The sequence below is a fragment of the Hylobates moloch genome, unplaced genomic scaffold, assembly GCF_009828535.3.
Source record: "Hylobates moloch isolate HMO894 unplaced genomic scaffold, HMol_V3 SCAFFOLD_13, whole genome shotgun sequence".
NCBI lineage: Eukaryota > Metazoa > Chordata > Mammalia > Primates > Hylobatidae > Hylobates > Hylobates moloch.
The window spans coordinates 7,153,956-7,172,395 of record NW_026652288.1 but is presented as its reverse complement, the minus strand read 5'-3'; positions in this window follow the sequence as shown (position 1 = coordinate 7,172,395).

Sequence of the window (18,440 nt, the reverse complement as noted above, 5' to 3'; positions counted from 1 at the left end):
GAAATCATTGCAGACATGAGCCAGCACCAATGCACCTGTGCATTTTATCTGTGAGATGATTAGTCTGCAGGAGGGACCATGAATCTCCCAACTATGCTTTTTCTAAGTGAAGAGCTTTGGGTCCAGCAATCACCATGGAACTCAGTGTGTTTTTCCTCACTGTGATCTGTGAGTGTTTGCATCATAGCCTGGCCATTAGAAGAGGATGGAGAAGACAGAGGAGAGGACTTGGCCACTGTGGGGGCCTCAGACCCAGGCTAGGCCCTCAGGTATACATTTCCTAATTTTGTGTTTGATATGATTAGGCTTTGTGTCCCCACTCAAATCTCATCTTGAATTATAATCCCTGTAATCCCCAGGTGTCAAGGGATAGATTAGGTGGAGGTAATTGGATCATGGGGGCGGTTTTCCTCATGCTGTTCTCATCATAATGAGTGAGTTTTCACAAGACCTGATGGTTTTATAAGTATTTGGTGGTTCCTCGTATATTCATTCTCCTTCTTGCTGCTTTTTGTAGAAGGTTCCTTGCTCTCCCTTTGCCTTCTACCATGAATGTAAGTTTCCTGAGGCCTCCTCAGCCATGCTGAACTGTAAGTCAATTACACCTCTTTCCTTTGTAAATTACCCAGTCTCGGGCAGTTCTTTATAGCAGTGTGGAAGTGGACTAATACAGTGTTCTTGGGAGAGTTGTAGTTATTTTCTCTAGGCCTCACTAAACATTTGATAAAATGGAGATGTAAATGTTTCTATCTCAGAGATTTGTTGCAGAGGTTTAGTAAAATAATTTTCATCTTTACTAGGATGTTTCAGAGGTGTCTTACACATACTGTGGAAAAAAAGACCCTTAAAAACAAAAAACACAAAAACTTAACCCTATTCTACCTTAATCCGTATTTTTTTCTGGCCCAGTATTTTACCATCTTTGTATATAAGTGAAACTGATATGAGAGTGCTGGAAAGGGAAGAGCGTGGTCCCTTTCAGTCATACAGAAGCAGGGACAGGGAGTGCTGGGTAGAGAAAGAGGGGTCCCTGGCTAGAGCTGCACCCGCATAGACCTAGGTGAGGAGAGGCACTCCTGCTTTTGCACCCAAATGTTGCATTTTCCAAGATCACCCTGGCCTATCATGCCCCTATCCTGTGTGTGTAAGAACCTGAGACCCTAGCAGGCGGACACACAGGCAGCCAGATGTCAACAGGAGCGGATCAGAGGAAGAAGACACAAGTGGCTGGATTGAGAGGATGTCAAGGGGAGCACTCTGGCGGAAGAGCACACTGGCAGATGCCAGCCCGCCATCAGGCTATTGACCAGCAGGAGAAGGCAGAGTTTGCCCAGGCCAGTCTGAAGAAAGCTGGGGCCGCCACACAACCCAACTCCAGGGGGAAACCATCCCCCTTCTGGCTCCGCCATCTATTGAGAACTACTTTCACTCAATAAAACTTTGCACTCATTCTCCAAGCCCACATGTGATCAGATTCTTCCAGTACACCAAGGCAAGAACCCTGGACACAGAAAGTCTTCTGTCCTTGTGAGAAGGTAGAGGGTCTAATTGAGCTGGTTTACACAAGTTGCCTACAGACAGCTAAACTAAAAGAGCACTCTGTAATACATGCCCACTGGGGCTTCAGCTGTAAACATTCAACCCTAGACACTGCTGTGGGGTCGGAGCCCCACAGCCTGCCCATCTGTATGTTCCCAGAGAAGTTTTAGCAGCAGGACATTGAAGATGCAATCCACACCCCCATTACATTCCCTGTGATGGTGACAAGGGAACTTCTCCTGTCTCAAAAGCAAAGGCTTAAGAATGAGCTGATTTTAGGCTGGTGTCGCCTAGCCACCCCTGTTGCTGCTGGCTGCATAAAATTGGAAAAAATTACTTACTCTCTGTATTAGGGTTCTCTAGAGACACAGGACTAATAGGACAGATGTATATATGAAAGGAGTTTATTAAAAAGTATTGATTCACACAATCACAATGTGAAGTCCTACAATAGGCCATCTGCAAGCTGAGGAGCAAGGAAGCCAGTCCGAGTCTCAAACCTCAGAAGTAGGGAAGCTGACAGCGCAGCCTTCAGTCTGTGGCTGAAGGCCCAAGAGACTCTGGCAAACCACTGGTGTAAGTCCAAGAGTCCAAAAGCTAAAAAACTTGGAGTCCGATGTTTGAGGGCAGGAAGCATCCAGCATAGGAGAAAGACGGAGGCCGGAAGACTCAGCCAGTCTAGTCCTTCCATGTTCCTCTTCCTGCTTTATCCTAGCCATGCTGGCAGCTTATTAGCTGGTGCTCACCTAGATTGAGGGTGAGTCTGCCTCTCCTAGTCCACTGACTCAAATGTTAATCTCCTTTGGCAGCACCCTCACAGACACACCCAGGAAGAATACTTTGCGTCCTTCAATCCAATCAAGTTGCCACTGAATATTAACAATTACACTCTCTAAAATACAGTTTTTCTTATTTATAAAATGAAGATAAAATCAGTAACTGCTTTGTAAGTTCATGTTTTCTTCCAATGATAAATATGTGTACAATTTTTAGCAAAGTCCCTGATACATTATGAGTAAATACTTTTTAGCCCCTTCTACATTTTCTTCTTTTTGTTCAATCAGCTAATTGTTGAGTTTATTTGCTATTGCTAAAAGAGCAGAATTTGGTAAAAGTTTCTGGTATTTTTGTTGTTTATTAAATATCTTTTCAAAAATCTCTCTGGTGCATTGTGGCATGTACATTTGAGAAAAAAATAGTTCAAGTGGTGTCAGAGTATCTAGGTCAAAGAATTTGATCTTGAGCACATAATCCTCATCTGTAAAATAAAGATAATGCAAACTACCGCACAGGGCTGGCTGGATGAATGAGTAGAAAGCACACAAAATTCTTGGCCGCTCATGAATGCTAATGCTCTTTCCTCCTTCAGTTTATTTTCAATCTACTCTCACACATTCAAAATTCTTTTTAAGAATAAGTCCAATAACTTAAATGTGCCACCAATTACTGATTGCATCTAAAGTCACCTCGGATTTACTAAGACAGATAATGTTGAGAGAATCTTGTAAGTCTTTTCTGCTTGTTGAGTAAGTAGATCACCAAGGGTACAAGACAGGAAGTGCTCCCTTTACAAGACCATCAGTTCAAGTCTGATTATATCCAAGAAGTTTAAAGATGCTTATAACTTGTAAGTTAGAAATGTGTTTTAGAAAAGTTTAGGAAGTTTAATGTCAGTTTCTTACCTTCTTGTGGCTTTGCACCTTGCTTCGTAGAATAGATTGAAATAAACTAAACTTGGCATTGATGGAAATAATAGTGAATTGAGAACCAAAGTTCTAGCTAACCAACTGTGAGAAATGAAATATGTTTTAACTCTCTGATTTCCATGTTTTCTACCCATAAATTGGACAAATAGTACCAATTCTACTTTATGTCCAGTTTTTAGTGAAGATTAATTGTACAATAATTTAAAATTTTAAAGTAATTTGCAAATGATATAAACTAAGTAATAATATTAGGAATTAGATGTATTTGTTTAAAATCAGAGTAAAATTAGGACACAGAGCTTCAGGAAGGAAAATTTCGGCTCATGATAAGGAAAAACTTCATAGCAAGATTAATTGTTTGACAATAAAATTAGCTATAGTGAACTCTATCACTAAAAGTATTAAACATAATTAGATAACTATTTTGGGACATTTGATTTGATCTTTCTATGTATCTTTAAATTGTGTAAGGGTCTATTAAATAATATGTATGTTATAGTAGCAATGGAAGCACATTACAATGTTTAGAAATTATGTATAAAACAAAGAATTATTAATGGAAATTTAAATAAATGGAGAGATATGCCCAACTTAGTATTGTGAAGATGTCATTATCTCCAAATTGGTTGATAGGTTCAACACAATCCCAGCAAAATCCTAAAAGTCTTTCCAGGGCACTCATTAACATGATTATATATTTTATAAAGAAGGGTGAAGGGCTGAAGAAGCAGGGTAGTCAAAGATGTTTTAACTGGCACTGGATTTATTCTCTCTTTGTATACAACCATAACATTGGAAAAACTATATGTAGCAAACTATGTAATATTATTTCCAAGCATTACACAATAGAAGGATCAGAATGGTGAGCTCTTCATTTTTTCCAGCTTCCTGACTAGGACCTTCCAAGGCAGGTAGGTACCTTTCCGTACCAAGTTGCAGACAGGTGGAGCCCACAGTGGGCAGTGATGTCACTGAGCTGAAGGGGTGAAGACTGGAGTTCCAGGGTGTTGATGTGGCTAGAACTTGTGGACTAAGGTATCAAAGAAGAGAGAGCTACATATGGTGTTGGGAGTGGCGCAGAAGTCTGCATGGGGGTTCACTTCAGGTCCTGATCATGTATAGACAAAGTATAACAAGGCGGGAAAGAAATTGGCTACTCTATTGCTTATAGCTAATTATACAGCTGTGTGTTGTGAAATAATGGAAGATGTGGAGCTCCAACCTGGCCTGAGCAGAGAGACTTTGCTGGGAACCTCAGGCAGTCAGTGGAGATCTTAATAAAGCCATTTCTTAAGATAAAGTTCTATAGCATATTCTAAAGAAAGTATCATTTCCTCAAATACAGAGCATAACCAAAATAAGCTATCCCCAAAAGGATAAAACAATACTTGAATAGAACAAAACTTAGTCTCAAGATTGAAAGCAAAACAAATTTTCACCTTCCTTGAAGAAACACAGCACAATCTAGATTTTTGACTATGTATCATCTACACAGTGTGCAATAAAAAGAAAAGTTGCATGCCAAAAAGCAGAAAAATGAGGCTTATATTAAAGAGAAAAAAACAATTAATAGAACTAACCCTAAGATGAAGCTTCATGCTGTCACTTAAGAATCCAGAACAAGAATAATTTAAACCCCCAAAAGGCAGAAATAGTATAACAAAAAGAAAGATCAGTGAAATAGCAAATTAATAATTGTTTAAAATTAATAAAATCTAATTTTTTTTTGAAAAACCATAATAGTAAAATTTATAAACCTTTAACTAGACTGACCAAGAAAATAGAATACCCAAAATATTTATAATAGGATGAAAAGTTGAAATAACTCTGTAAATCCTACAGATGTTAAAAAATAATATCATATTACTTATACTTTCTGCCAATAAATTTGACAAATTGATGAAATAGATATGTTTCTTGAAAGACTTAAATTATCAAAACTAGAAAAAAAAAGACAGAGAAAACCTGAAAATATGAAAAACCCTGTTTCTTGCAATTAAAACTTCCCATCCAATCTCTATGCCCAGATGGCTTCACTGGTGAATTTGGTCATATGTTTAAAGAAATAGTACCAATAGCAAAATAGTCTTTTGCAGTAATTGGAGTATAGGATACTCATCTCATTTTATGAGGTCAGGTTATTTTTAATACCAAAACCAGACAAAGACCGTAATGAATCTTACTTCAGTTTTTAATGTTTGCGACAGCTTTTAAATCCAACCTCTTGACTTTCTTTTTGTGCCCCTCATTTTGACAAACCGAAAAGAAAACCTGGGCATTTTTTCCTTTGGCACCAGAACTACATTGAAGGTCTTCCCTGCTCACCTCAGATAAATCTATCATGTACATAATAAGCCTTTCCATAATGTCTTGGTGTGTGTGTGTGTGGCATCATCAGTCTTGACATCCAGTGATGCTTTGGGTGAGGAGTTCATCTGTTTCTGTAGGTGACTATAAAAATGGCATTACAAAGCAAAATCTATAGATGAACAACTTTCATGTACATAGACATAATAACCTCAACAAAATATTAGGAAATAAAAATGAGCAATATAGAAATATACCATGGCCAAGTGAGAATTATCCCAAAAACGCAAGGCTGGCTTTACATTTGAAAACCAATTAATTCACTTCATCATTTTAACAGAATAAAGAGAAAAAAATTACACTATCGTCTAGTTACCAGTAGTGAATTCATACGGGTCTGTGGCAAATTCAATCCTTGTCTACTCTGAGAAAAGGATTCAGCAAAGGGGCAGAAGTGGGTTCAAGGCAAAGAGAGAGACTGCAAGTTTCAGAGCAGAAGACAGAGTTCATTACAAAGTTTTAGAGCAGGAATGAAAGGAAGCAAAGTACACTTGGAAGAGGGCCAAGTGGGTGACTTGAAAGATTCAAGTGTCTCATTCAGCACTGGACTTGGGGTTTTATACATCGGCATGGTTCTGGGGTTTGTGTTTCTACTCCCTTTTTTTCCTTGGGGCAGGCTGTCTGCATGCTTAGTGGCCTGCCAGCCCTTGGGACGGGCTGCATGTGCAGTGTGTTTACTGAAGTTGTGTGTATGCTCACTTGAGGCATTTTTCCCTTACCAGTTGAGTGTTCTTAGAGGAATATCATACGCCAATTAAAATTCACCATTTTGCCTCTTAGTGTGCATACTTGAGCCCACTTACCCAACTCCTGAGAGTTTATATGGAAGCTGCTGATCACCAGCTTCAGGTATTTTCTCTCTATTGGGAGACTGTCTTTCCCTGGCATTGGCTGTGACTAATTATCATTTTAGAGAGATACTGGGAGATTGTCTTTCCCTGGCATTGGCTGTAACTAATTATCATTTTAGAGAGATAATTTAGCAATCACCTGACCATCACTTGATGGTTGCCTGACATTCCTGGGTAGGGAAGCTCTCCTGCCCTGTTCATGTCTGCCTAACTACTTACTCGAACAATCTACAGAGATGTAAAATAATATATATTTAACAAATTCCAACATCAATTTACTATAAAAACTCTCAGAAAACTAGGAATAGAAGGGCACTCTCTCAACCTAACAAAAATTTCTAGAAATAACAATGACAAACTACAGCTAGAATAATTCTTAATGATGAAAGACTGAACATGTTTTCACTAAAATTGATAAAATAGCAACAGTTTTATTCCCATCATGTTTATTCAACATTGCACTTGGAGTTCTAGCCTGTGTACTAAGACAAGAAAAGAAATTAAGGTATGCATATTAGATAGGAAAAAGTAAAAATATCTTTATTTATAAATGATGTAATCATCTATGTAAAACAAAAACAAAACACCCTCTGAGGAATCTCTAAGAAAGTTACTAGAACTAATCAGTTAACTCTTCTGATTACAGAAAATCTGCAAAAAGCTAGTAGATTTTATCTACTGCTAGATCTAGTAAGTGAATTAGTGAGAATACACAATATGGAGACAATATACAGAAATCAATTGTCATTGCAGTTATTAACAACAAATAATTGGAAATGGAATTTTAGAAAAGCAATACCATTTACAATAGAATAAGAATATGAAATGGTTAGGGATACATTTTTAAAATTCATGCAAGTTTCATACATTAAAACATTACTGAAGAAATTAAGAACATTTTAAATGAATAGAAAGATGTACTGTATTCATCTGTCTAAAACCTCAATACTGCTTAAGTCAATTCTCCTCACATTGAGCTATACATTCAGTGCAATCCCAATCTAAAGCTCTTCAAAGCTTGCGTTTTTCAGACACTGAAGAGCAAATTTTAAAATTAATATGGAAATGTATATGTACATGTGGTGATGGCAATTTGACCAATGGATCAAGTAGATGACCCACATATTTATGGAAGTTTATATGGAACTGGTATCTGAGATTGGGAAATAAGTATACGTTTAATATATGAAGTTGAAAAAATGATTATCCATATAAAAAAGGAGAGATTTGCATCTTCACAAAATGAAAAAAGTTAACTCCAAATTAAAACCATTTTAATTAAATGTTTTAAATGTTTAGAAACAATTTAAAATTCCTGGTAAAATATATAGATTGATATTATTTAGATTTACTGATCTAAATCAAAGCAAAATGGCTTGCTTATTGAAAAAAGATGAATTCAGTTCATCATACTAAAATTAACTTTGTTTTTAAATATAAAGTAAAATAGTGATATGGTTTGGCTTTGTCCCCCATCCAAATCTCATCACAAACATTGTGGAATTATAATCCCCAGTGTTGGAGGAGGGGCCAGTTGGGAGGTAATTGGATCATGAACAGATTGATTTAGCCCTTGCTGTTCTTGTGATGGTGAGTGAGTTCTCATAAGATCTTATTGTTTAAAAGTGTGCAGCACCTGCCCATTCTCTCTCTTCCTTCTACTCCGGGCATGTAGGATGTGCCTGCATCTCTTTCACATTCTGCCGTGATTGCACATTTCCTGAGGCCTTCCCAGCCATACTTCCTGTGGTGCCTGCAGAACCATGAGCCAATTCAACCTCTTTTCTTTATAAATCACCCAGTCTCAGGTAGTTCTTTATCAGTCTCAGGTAGTTCTTTATAGCAATGTGAGAATGAACCAATACAAATAGTAAAATGACAAATTACCAAATGACGGAATTTATAAAATACAAAACTAACAAAGATCAGTAGCAAGTACAGTACATAAAAGGAGCACTTCAAAATTAATAAAGCACAGATAACTTTTGACCTTTGAGGAAAATGGGCAAAAAAGATGAATAGCCATTTCATAACAGAGAAAATAAATAGGCCAAGTATCATTAAAACTAGAGAAATGCAAATTAAAATGAAAATGGAATCTCCTTCTATTCCTATTTGTTTAGGAAAAAAATTTGAAAATACCAAATATTAGAGTGATTATGGATTCACAGAATCCCCTTCAAATTGCCCGTAAATTGGAGCAACCATTTTGGAAAATAGTTTGGCATTTTCATGTAAAGTTAAACATTTGTTAACCTATGTTTTAGCAATTGTTGTCCCAGATACATACTCAAGAAAAACTTTTCCATATGAACTACAGAATACACATGCAAGGATATTCATTTAGGTACTATTCACAATAGCAAAAACCTGGATGGAACTCATGAACAGAAAGTGCAGAGCATCAATAAACTCTGGTATATTCACACAGTGAAATACAGTGAGACATTATGGATCAATCTAAGCAAAATAATATTCAGTGCAAAAACATAAGTTTCGAAGGATTACATCTGTCATAATGCCCTTTTATAAAGTTAAAAAAACCATGATTTTTAAAACAATTCATTGTAGCAGTACTTAGAGATGCAATAGATTGACATCAAAAGGAAGGAAGGGAGGAAGGAAAGGAAAGAAGGACAAGAGAAAAGAAAGATTAACCTGAGATACAAGTAGATAATTACCTAATGATGAAGTCAAGGGAATGGGATGGGGCCATATAATTAAATGTAGGTTATTGGTTAGGTTCTAATGTTTTGTTTTGGCTAATGGAGGATTAGATGTATTTTAAATTATTCAAATAAACAAAACAAAGAGTCATGCGTGAGCCAATGAGGATGCCATAAATCAATAACTTCAAGTAATTCTCCTCTATGCCTCTGAGAACCAGAAAAAAAATTTTAAATAAAAATAAGAGGACAATACCATTTAAAAATGTCTACAAAAAAAGTTCATTTCTCTAATAATACCGTAATGCCACTACAAGCTTACTGTTTCCAAAATTTTCACCTACATCAAAGTTTTTCTTTGCAACATTTTAATTATGCTGCATCTACACATTCGTATGTAGTATTTTCATTCAACTTTATTTCAGAAGATTATAGTTTTGGGGGTTTATTTGTTCTTACTATTTTTGATGCTTCTAAGTCAGAAAGTAAATTAGGAAGGTTTCCATATTCCTAAGTGCCTGAAAGACTCTTGTTGCCAAGCAGTGACATAAAGCCTTTGCAGCTCAATGATGGTGTGGTTTTCAGATTTGTGCTTCAGACTCGATAGCCATGAAATAATGGAATTCCATCTGTGACCTATATTTTAATGTTTCTGCTTTCTTGCCGAAGGCATCTAACTAGTCATGGTAACTTGCCCGTTTTCTTCTTTGGTGGATTGGACATGGTGAGTGAGCCATTTCTGGGTATCCTGTTGATTCTTTCTCGTTCTTCTGACACAGAATGTGTTTTGTATAACCTCAAACACACCAAACTGCAGAAGCATCTGTACCTGTATTTCCTCCTACAGGAAATGATCGTCACCATCACCACTGCCACTTCTGTCTGGCTCTTTCTCTCCCTCAAACTTTCATCTCTGCCAAAATGGTGTCTTCAGAAGTCTGACCCTGACCACCCTCTCTCAATTTGTTCCACCCTCCTTTCTGGCGCCCACATGACCTGTTCTATCCTCGTGAAATATTTCTAACATACAAGCCTCTGAATTGTTTGTTTAGCCTTTTTGTCCCTCTTGACTTGAAACTCCATGAAGGCAGAAGCCACAGGTATCCTGTTCTCTCCAGCCTTCCCAGGCTGGCAGGGGCCACTTCACTTGCCCATTGTAGGCTCTCAGTCAATAGTTGAATTACTGTGGACAAAGAGCATGTCAGCTGGCTTGGAAATTGTCTGGCATTAGTTTGATAACTGTGGTCATCTGTAGCCTGAATAGAACAACTCCCCTGATTCTTGTTAATGAGAAGAATGACTCTGGGTCACTGTGGTTGGCTCTCGTGCCTTTGCTTGCATGGATTTTGATGGGAGCAATGAACTTGAAATCCATAAGAAAACTTATGTTTTTCAATCTAGTCCCATAGCATTATTTATTTTTTCTTTTTTAAAAGCTTTTATTTAAACAGTGATTTTTTTACAACAGTATTTACAATACAGTTCATCTGTGTGTAGCTAGCAGGTTTTGAAATGGGGTTAACTTGTATCTCACACACAGACACAGATACACACACACACAGAAACACACACACACACAAGCATTTGGAAATGGATAAAGTTTTTCTTGCGTTTATTTTAACACAGCAGAGAACATATTTCTCCTCGTCTTTGAGTAGATGAAGGGCCTTCTTCATTTTTGAGGGGGTCTAAGCAAATTCGGTTTCATTAAGTAATCGTGTCTTTTCATCCATGTGACTCTGATCTCTGTCACATTTCTCTCTCCTTGTTGCATATTCCTTATCTTGCCTATATTCTAGCAATATCCTTTTAGCAGAGATTTTGTAAATTCTGCTGTTCTCATTGCTTGATCCTTTTTGGATATAAGTATTTTATTGATGTGTCAGAGATCCTATGTATCTGCTTTGCTCTTGGGTAGAAAGAGTTGTATTCAGATCTGCATTTGATTCCAAAGACTGTGTTCATTCTGCAAAAATCTCCATGGAGGGAAGAATCGAGTTTATCTGGTTTGCTGCTGAACCACCAACAATGTGCACAGTGCCTGGCTTGCAGTGGAAGATATAAATAATGTTAGACGAAGTAAAGATTAAGAAAATCATTCCTGCCTGTCCGTGAGAGGGAAGAGGGCCACGCTTGAGAGTGGGCCAAGCCCCACAGAGGGGGACATGGGTGCTCCTTCTGATCGGAACTCAGCCAGGTGTGGTTTTCAGATTTGTGCTTAGGACACCATAGCCATGAAATAATGGAATTCCATCTGTGACCTACATTTCCATGCTTCCGCTTTCTTGGCAAAGGCATCTGACTAGCAATGGTAACTTGTCTGTTTTCTTCCTTGGTAGATATCTCTGAGAGCTGCCATCTGAGGACTGTTATTGAGTTCTGCACTTAAGGTTTCAAATCTAAAAGTCACAAGCTCATTATAGACATATTTATTCCCTACAAGTGTTTTTTGGACCTAAACAGATGGTTTGGACACCACCCAGGCTAGTTTAGTCAGATCTTTTTTATATCCAAACAATATTTTATTATCATGACGAAATTGTAGAGCACAACAAATAATGTAAATGCTATTTATTGGCACTTACAAAATTTCCGTTTCAAAAAGTCACCAGAATTAAACTCTTTCAAGCATGCAAATATCGACTACTTTTTCTTAATTTGTCTCAATGAATATAAAAATTAATAACTTGTTGAGATATGTCTAAGTTAACAGATTATACCTTTCTAGCACTGGTGACATCATTTATATTTTTCATTTATTCATTCAATCTATAAATAATTATTGAGAGTTCATTATATGAACACTGTGTTAGACACTCTAAAAAGGATACAAATGCGATTCACACCACCGTTTTTTCATCAAAGATTACTAAAGAGAGTTGGAGAGAGAAGCCATATTTGTGCATGGCTAAGATACCAAACATAAAGTGTATAAAGACCATCAAGAGAGGTATGAAGAAGCGGGTGTTGCTGTACAGAGAGAAAGTAATACAATCATTACCATCAGGAACAGCATCTCACACCTGTGCTCCCAGCACTTTGGGAAGCTGAGGCGGGAGAATCGTTTGAGATTAGGAGTTCAAGACTAGCCTGGGAAACATGGGGAGACCCCTGACTCTACAAAAAATAAAAAAATTAGGTGGACGTGGTGGCACGTGCCAGTAGTCCAAGCTACTCGAGAGGCTGAGGTGGGAAGGTAGGTTGAGCTTGGGAGGTTGAGCCTGCAGTGAGCTGTATTCGTGCTACTGCATTCCAGTCTGAGTGACAAAGTAAGACCTGTCTCAAAAAAAAAAAAAAAGTATTACCAAGGTCTGGACCTCTGCTGAGCCAATAATCAGAAGAGCTCTTAATCCCTACAAGTCTTTGAAGAGCCCTTAGATCTCACTTTGAATAAAACATATCATCAAACCTTAATATTAATGAAAAAGATGTAAATAAGGAAGTACAGACAATTCAAAGCATCCATTCATCGATTTAATATTATTTCCCCTCCCAAATGTTGAGCTCAACTCCATGCCAAGTCAGTCACAGGGCACTGTAACACCATTTCCAAAGTGTATTTGAAAGCACACAATTTGCAGCTGGAGATGGAGAATGTGTTGTCAAAAATGTTGACAGTATTTTATTTCTCCTCCTTGGTTAGACTCAATATGGGGTTTTTAAGTTTTTGACGACTTGTGCTTTTGCAGAGAAGAAAGGAATCTTGGAGGTAACCATGGCGATGTGGGTCTCTTACCACTAACCTTCAGGGTATCTTTCCTGCTGCATCAAGAGAACACAGTGCCTCGTGGAATGAGAGAGAAATCAGCACATGCCCTATTTAAAGTAAACATAATTCTGACTTTTTTTTAAATGCTAAGAATCCATGAAATGAGCTGCTTCCAAAAAGTCGCCGTGGTGAATGTCACATGTCACCCTCTCCTGTGTAGATCTGGAAAAGGCATCCATCCATCTCATGGTCCATGTGCTGTGGCCGCCTTCCAGTGCTCCCCCCTGCACTTCACACCTCTAACCCTGAGTCAGTGCAGCCCTCTCCTGATTCAAGCTGTTATCTTGGTTTGTGGAGACAATCTGTTTGAAAATATGCAATTTCAGCTTCTACGCAGTTCATAAATGGAGACACTTTCGCTAGCTCTCCCTAGACCTTATTCAGAGTATTATTTCTTGCCAATGTATCTCTGGATATGTGCACTACTGGAAACATTTTTCTCTTTCTTATTTTTTTTTCTTTTTAAGCCTTTACCCTTTCAAAAAAAGTCTCCCTAAAATCAAAACAAAACAAAACATACAGATATGAGCAAAAGCTTAATGTCTATGAGGCTCACTCCCTAATTTTCTATCTGTTTATTTTCAGTTAAAGTGTTCGTGAAACTGGGGACATGTTTATTTTCATAGCAAATACAGCTTTGGGGTAAAAATAATAGGGACAGTGTTTAAATTCTGTAATACTTCTTAGATTAACATACGTCTTTGGTTCACAGGATAAAGCATAATTGAAAATTTTCTTCTTTTTAAAAATTACCTTTAAGGGCTAGGAGAGGTGGCTGATAGGGTTTGGCTATGTCCCCACCAAAATCTCAACTTGAATTGTATCTCCCAGAATTCCCACGTGTTGTGGGAGGGAACGAGGGGGAGGTAATTGAATCATGGGAGCTGCTCTTTCTCATGCTTTTCTCGTGATAGTGAATTAAGTCTTACAAGATTTGATGGGTTTATCGGGGGTTTCTGCTTTAGCTTCTTCCTTATTTTCTCTTGCCACCACCATGTAAGAAGTGCCTTTAGCCTCTGAGGCCTCCCCAGGCATGTGGAACTGTAGTTCCAATTAAACCTCTTTTTCTTCCCTGTCTCAGGTATGTCTTTATCAGCAGCATAAAAACAGACTAATACAGAAAATTTGTATGAGTAGAGGAGGGCGTTGCTGAAAAGATACCCAAAAATGTGGAAGTGACTTTGGAACTGGGTAACAGGCAGAGATTGAAACAGTTTGAAGGGCTCAGAAGAAGATAGGAAAATGGGAAAGTTTGTAACTTCCTAGAGACTTGTTGAATGGCTTTGCCCAAAATGCTGATAATGATATGGATAATAAGATCCAGGCTGAGGTGGTCTCAGATAGAGATGAGGAACTTGTTGGGAAATGGAGTAAAGGTGACTCTTGCTATGTTTTAGCAAAGAGACTGGTGGCATTTTGCCCCTGCCCTAGAGATCTATGGAACTTTGAACTTGAGAGAGATGATTTAGGGTATCTGGCAGAAGAAATTTCTAAGCAGCAAAGCATTCAAAAAGCTACTTGGGTGCTGTTAAAGGCATTCGGCTTTATAAGGGAAGCAAAGCATAAAAGTTTGGAAAATTTGCAGCATGACAATGTGATAGAAAATTCCATTTTCTGAGGAGAAATCCAAGTGGCTGCAGAAATTATATAAATTACAAGGAGCCAAATGTTAATCCCTAAGACTATGGGGTAAATGTCTCCAGAACGTGTCAGAGGTCTTCATAGCAGCTCCTCCCAACACAGGACTAGAGGCCCAGGAGGAAAAAGTGGTTTTTGAGCCAGGCCCAGGATCCTCAAGCTGCGTTCAGCCTGGGGACTTGGTGTCCTGCGTCCCAGCTGCTCCAACTATGGCTGAAAGGGCCCAATGTAGAGGTCAGGCCGGGGCTTTAGATGGCGCTAGCTCCAAGCCTTGGCAGCTTCCATTTGGTGTTGAGCTTGCGGGTTCACAGAAGTCAAGAATTGAGGTTTGGGAACTTCTGCCTAGATTTCAGAAGATGTATGGAAATGGCTGGAGGCAGAAGCTTGCTGCAGGGGAGAGGCTCTCATGGTGAACCAATGCTAGGGCAGTGCAGAAGGGAAATGTGGGGTCAGAACCCCCACACAGAGTCCCTACTGGGGCACTGCCTAGTGGAGCTGTGGAAAGAGGGCCACTTAGCAGCTTTTTGTGGCTGTTCAGAAAAAAATAATAATAGGAGTATGTCAGTAGCCAATTTGTCTTCCAAGCATGTGAACATTAATCTACTCCTGAGTAAATGCCCTTGGCAAGACTGTATTATTTAAAGAGCATTAATGGTAAAAGAAAGATGATTTGACTCCTACATTTCTCAGTTTTCCTTGAAAGTCTATAACAATGCTAAATACTAGTATATACTTAAGCAATTTACTCTACACTAAGTGAGTATTACCTTCTAGTTTTCCTATAGAATTTCTTCTGTTTTCCCCTCTCCATTGAGGAATATAACCATAAAGTCCTTAATAAGAGCAATGGCTGATATTTGCATCTGTTCTCAGCATGGAGGCCAGTGACAGGCACACCCAAGTCCTCCATGTTTCTCCATATGTATGATTCTGATATGGTTTGGCTGTGTACCCACCCAAACCTTAAATTAAATTGTATCTTCCAGAATTTCCACGTATTATGGGAGGGACCCAGGGGGAGGTAATTGAATCATGGGGGCAGGTCTTTCCCATGCTATTGTCATGATAGTGAATTAAGTCTCACAAGACCTGATAGGTTTATCAGAGGTTTCTGCTTTTGCTTCTTCTTCATTTTCTCTTGCTCCTACCACACAGGAAGTGCCCTGCACATCCCACCATGTTTCTGAGGCCTTCCCTGCCATGAGGAACTGTAAGTTCAATTAAACCTCTTTTTCTTCCCTGTCTCAGGTATGTCTTTACCAGCAAAGTAAAAATGGACTAATACAGTAAATTGGTACCAGTACATTGGGGCATTGCTGAGAAGATACCCAAAAAATGTGGAAACAACTTTGGAACTAGGTAACTGGCAGAGGCTGGAACAGTTTAGAGGGCTTAGAAGAAGACAGGAAAACGTGGGAAAGTTTGCAACTTCCTAGAGACTTGTTGAATGGCTTTGCCCAAAATGCTGATAATGATATGGACAATAAGATCCAGGCTGAGGTGGTCTCAGATGGAGATGAGGAACTTGTTGGGAACTGGAGTAAGATGACTCTTGTTATGTTTTAGCAAAGAGACTGGTGACATTTTGCTCCTGTCCTGGAGATCTGTGGAACTTTGAACTTGAGAAAGATGAGTTGGGATATCTGGCAGAAGAAATTTCTAAGCAGCAAGAGGTGACTTGGGTGCTGTTAAAGGCATTTGGTTTTATAAAGGAAGCAGAGCATAAAAGTTTGGAAATTTGCAGTATGACTATGAAATAGAAAAGAGAAACCAGTTTTCTGGGGAGAAGTTTGAGTTGGCTGCAGAAATCTGCATAAGTAGCAAGGAGCCTAATGTTAATCTCCAAGACAATGGGGTAAATATCTCCAGGCCACATCAGAGACCATCATGGCAGCCCCTTCCATCACAGGCCTGGAGGTCCAGGAGGAAAAAGTGGTTTCATGGGCCAGGGTTCTTGTGCTGTGTGCAGCCTAGAGACTTGGTGCCTTGTGTCCCAGCCACTCTAGCCATGGCTGAAAGGGGCCAATGTACAGCTTGGGCTGTGGCTTCAGAGGGTGGAAGCCCCAAGCCTTGGCATCTCCCACGTGGCATTGAGCCTGCCAGTATGCAGAAGTCAAGAATTGAGGTTTGGGAATCTCTGCCTAGATTTCATAAGATGTACGGAAACGTCTGGATGCCCAGGCAAAAGTTTGCTGCAGGGGTGGGGCCCTCATGGAGAACCTCTGCTAGGGCAGTGTGGAAGGAAAATGTGGGGTCAGAGCCCCCACACAGAGTCCCTACTGGGCCACTGCTTAGCGGAGCTGTGAGAAGACAGCCACCATCCTCCAGACCCCACAATGGTAGATGTACCGACAGCTTGCCCCATGCACCTGGAAAAGCCACAGACACCCAACACCAGCCCGGGAAAGAAGCTGGGAGGGAGACTGTACCCTGAAAAGCCACAAGGGCTGAGCTGCCCAAGACCATGGTTACCCACCTCCTGCATCAGCGTGACCTGGATGTGAGACATGGAGTTAAAGTTGATCATTTTGGAGCATTAAGATTTGACTGCCCTTCTTGATTACAGGTTTGCACGGGCTCTGTAATCCCTTTGTTTTGGCCAATTTCTCCCATTTGGAATGACTGTATTTCCCCAATACCTGTACTCCATTTGTATCTAGGAAGTAATTAGCTTGCTTTCGATTTTAGATGCACATAGGCAGAATGCACTTGCCTTGTCTCAGATGAGACTTTGGACTGTGGACTTTTGGGTTAATGCTGAAATGAATTAAGACTTTGGGGGACTTTTGGGAAGGCCTGATTGGTTTTGAATTATGAGGACATGAGATTTGGGTGGACCAAGGCAGAATGATATGGTTTGGCTGTGTCCCCACCCAAATCTCAACTTGAATTATATCTCTCACATTCCCACATGTTGTGGGAGGGACCCAGGGGAGGTAATTGAATCATGGGGATTATGATTCAATTAAGAGTGAATTAAGTCTCACAAGATCTGATGGATTTATCAGGGGTTTACACTTTTGCTTCTTCCAAATTTTCTCTTGCTGCTGCCATGTAAGAAGTGCCTTTTGCCTCCTGCCGTGATTGTGAGTCTTTCCTAGCCATGTAGGGCTGTGAGCTGAATTCACCCTCTTTTTCTTCCCAGTCTTGTGTATGCCTTTAACAGAAGCATGAGAATGGACTAACACAGGCTCCATGCCTCCAAACAGCACCATGTGTTGGACATTCTTATGACCACTCTCAGGTCTAATGATTTTCTAGAAAGAGTCATAAATTCTGAAGAGCTGTCCTTCTCATGCTTACAATTCATTAGAGTGAAAGGATACCAATTAAAATAAGCCCATAGAAAAGGAGCATAAGTTGAAATCTAGGAGAGAACACACATGAGCTTCCAGTTGTCTTCTCACAGTGGAGTTGTATGGATGGCACTTTAATTTTCCCAGAAATCGTGTGTGACAACACTTGTGAAGTTGTCAACCAGGGAAGCTCCCTTGAGCCTTGGTCTCCAGGGTTTTTACTGGGGGTAATTCATGTAGGTAAGCAATGCCAATAACTAACCTTAGCTACTCACTCCCAGGCTCTCTGGAAGCCAAATTGACACAGCATGACCCAAAGCCAACACTTATAAAGCATATACGAATAAGCGTTCACCATAAACTCCACTGTTAGCAAAAACTATCTGGCATGGCCCCAGTAGTAGGTACACAAAGAAACTCTTATCAGTGAATTTATTTCAAAGGCTCAGAGGCAACTGCTGGAAGCTAGTCAAGGGCCAGTCTTGAAGACCTTTGGAATGTGAAAGGTTTGGGCAACCCAGGCCTGCCACGTTAACCCTTACTACACTTATTAGATATCTGGATCTTTAAAGTCTCTTTTCTAGTTATTAATTCTGGCATTCAAGGGA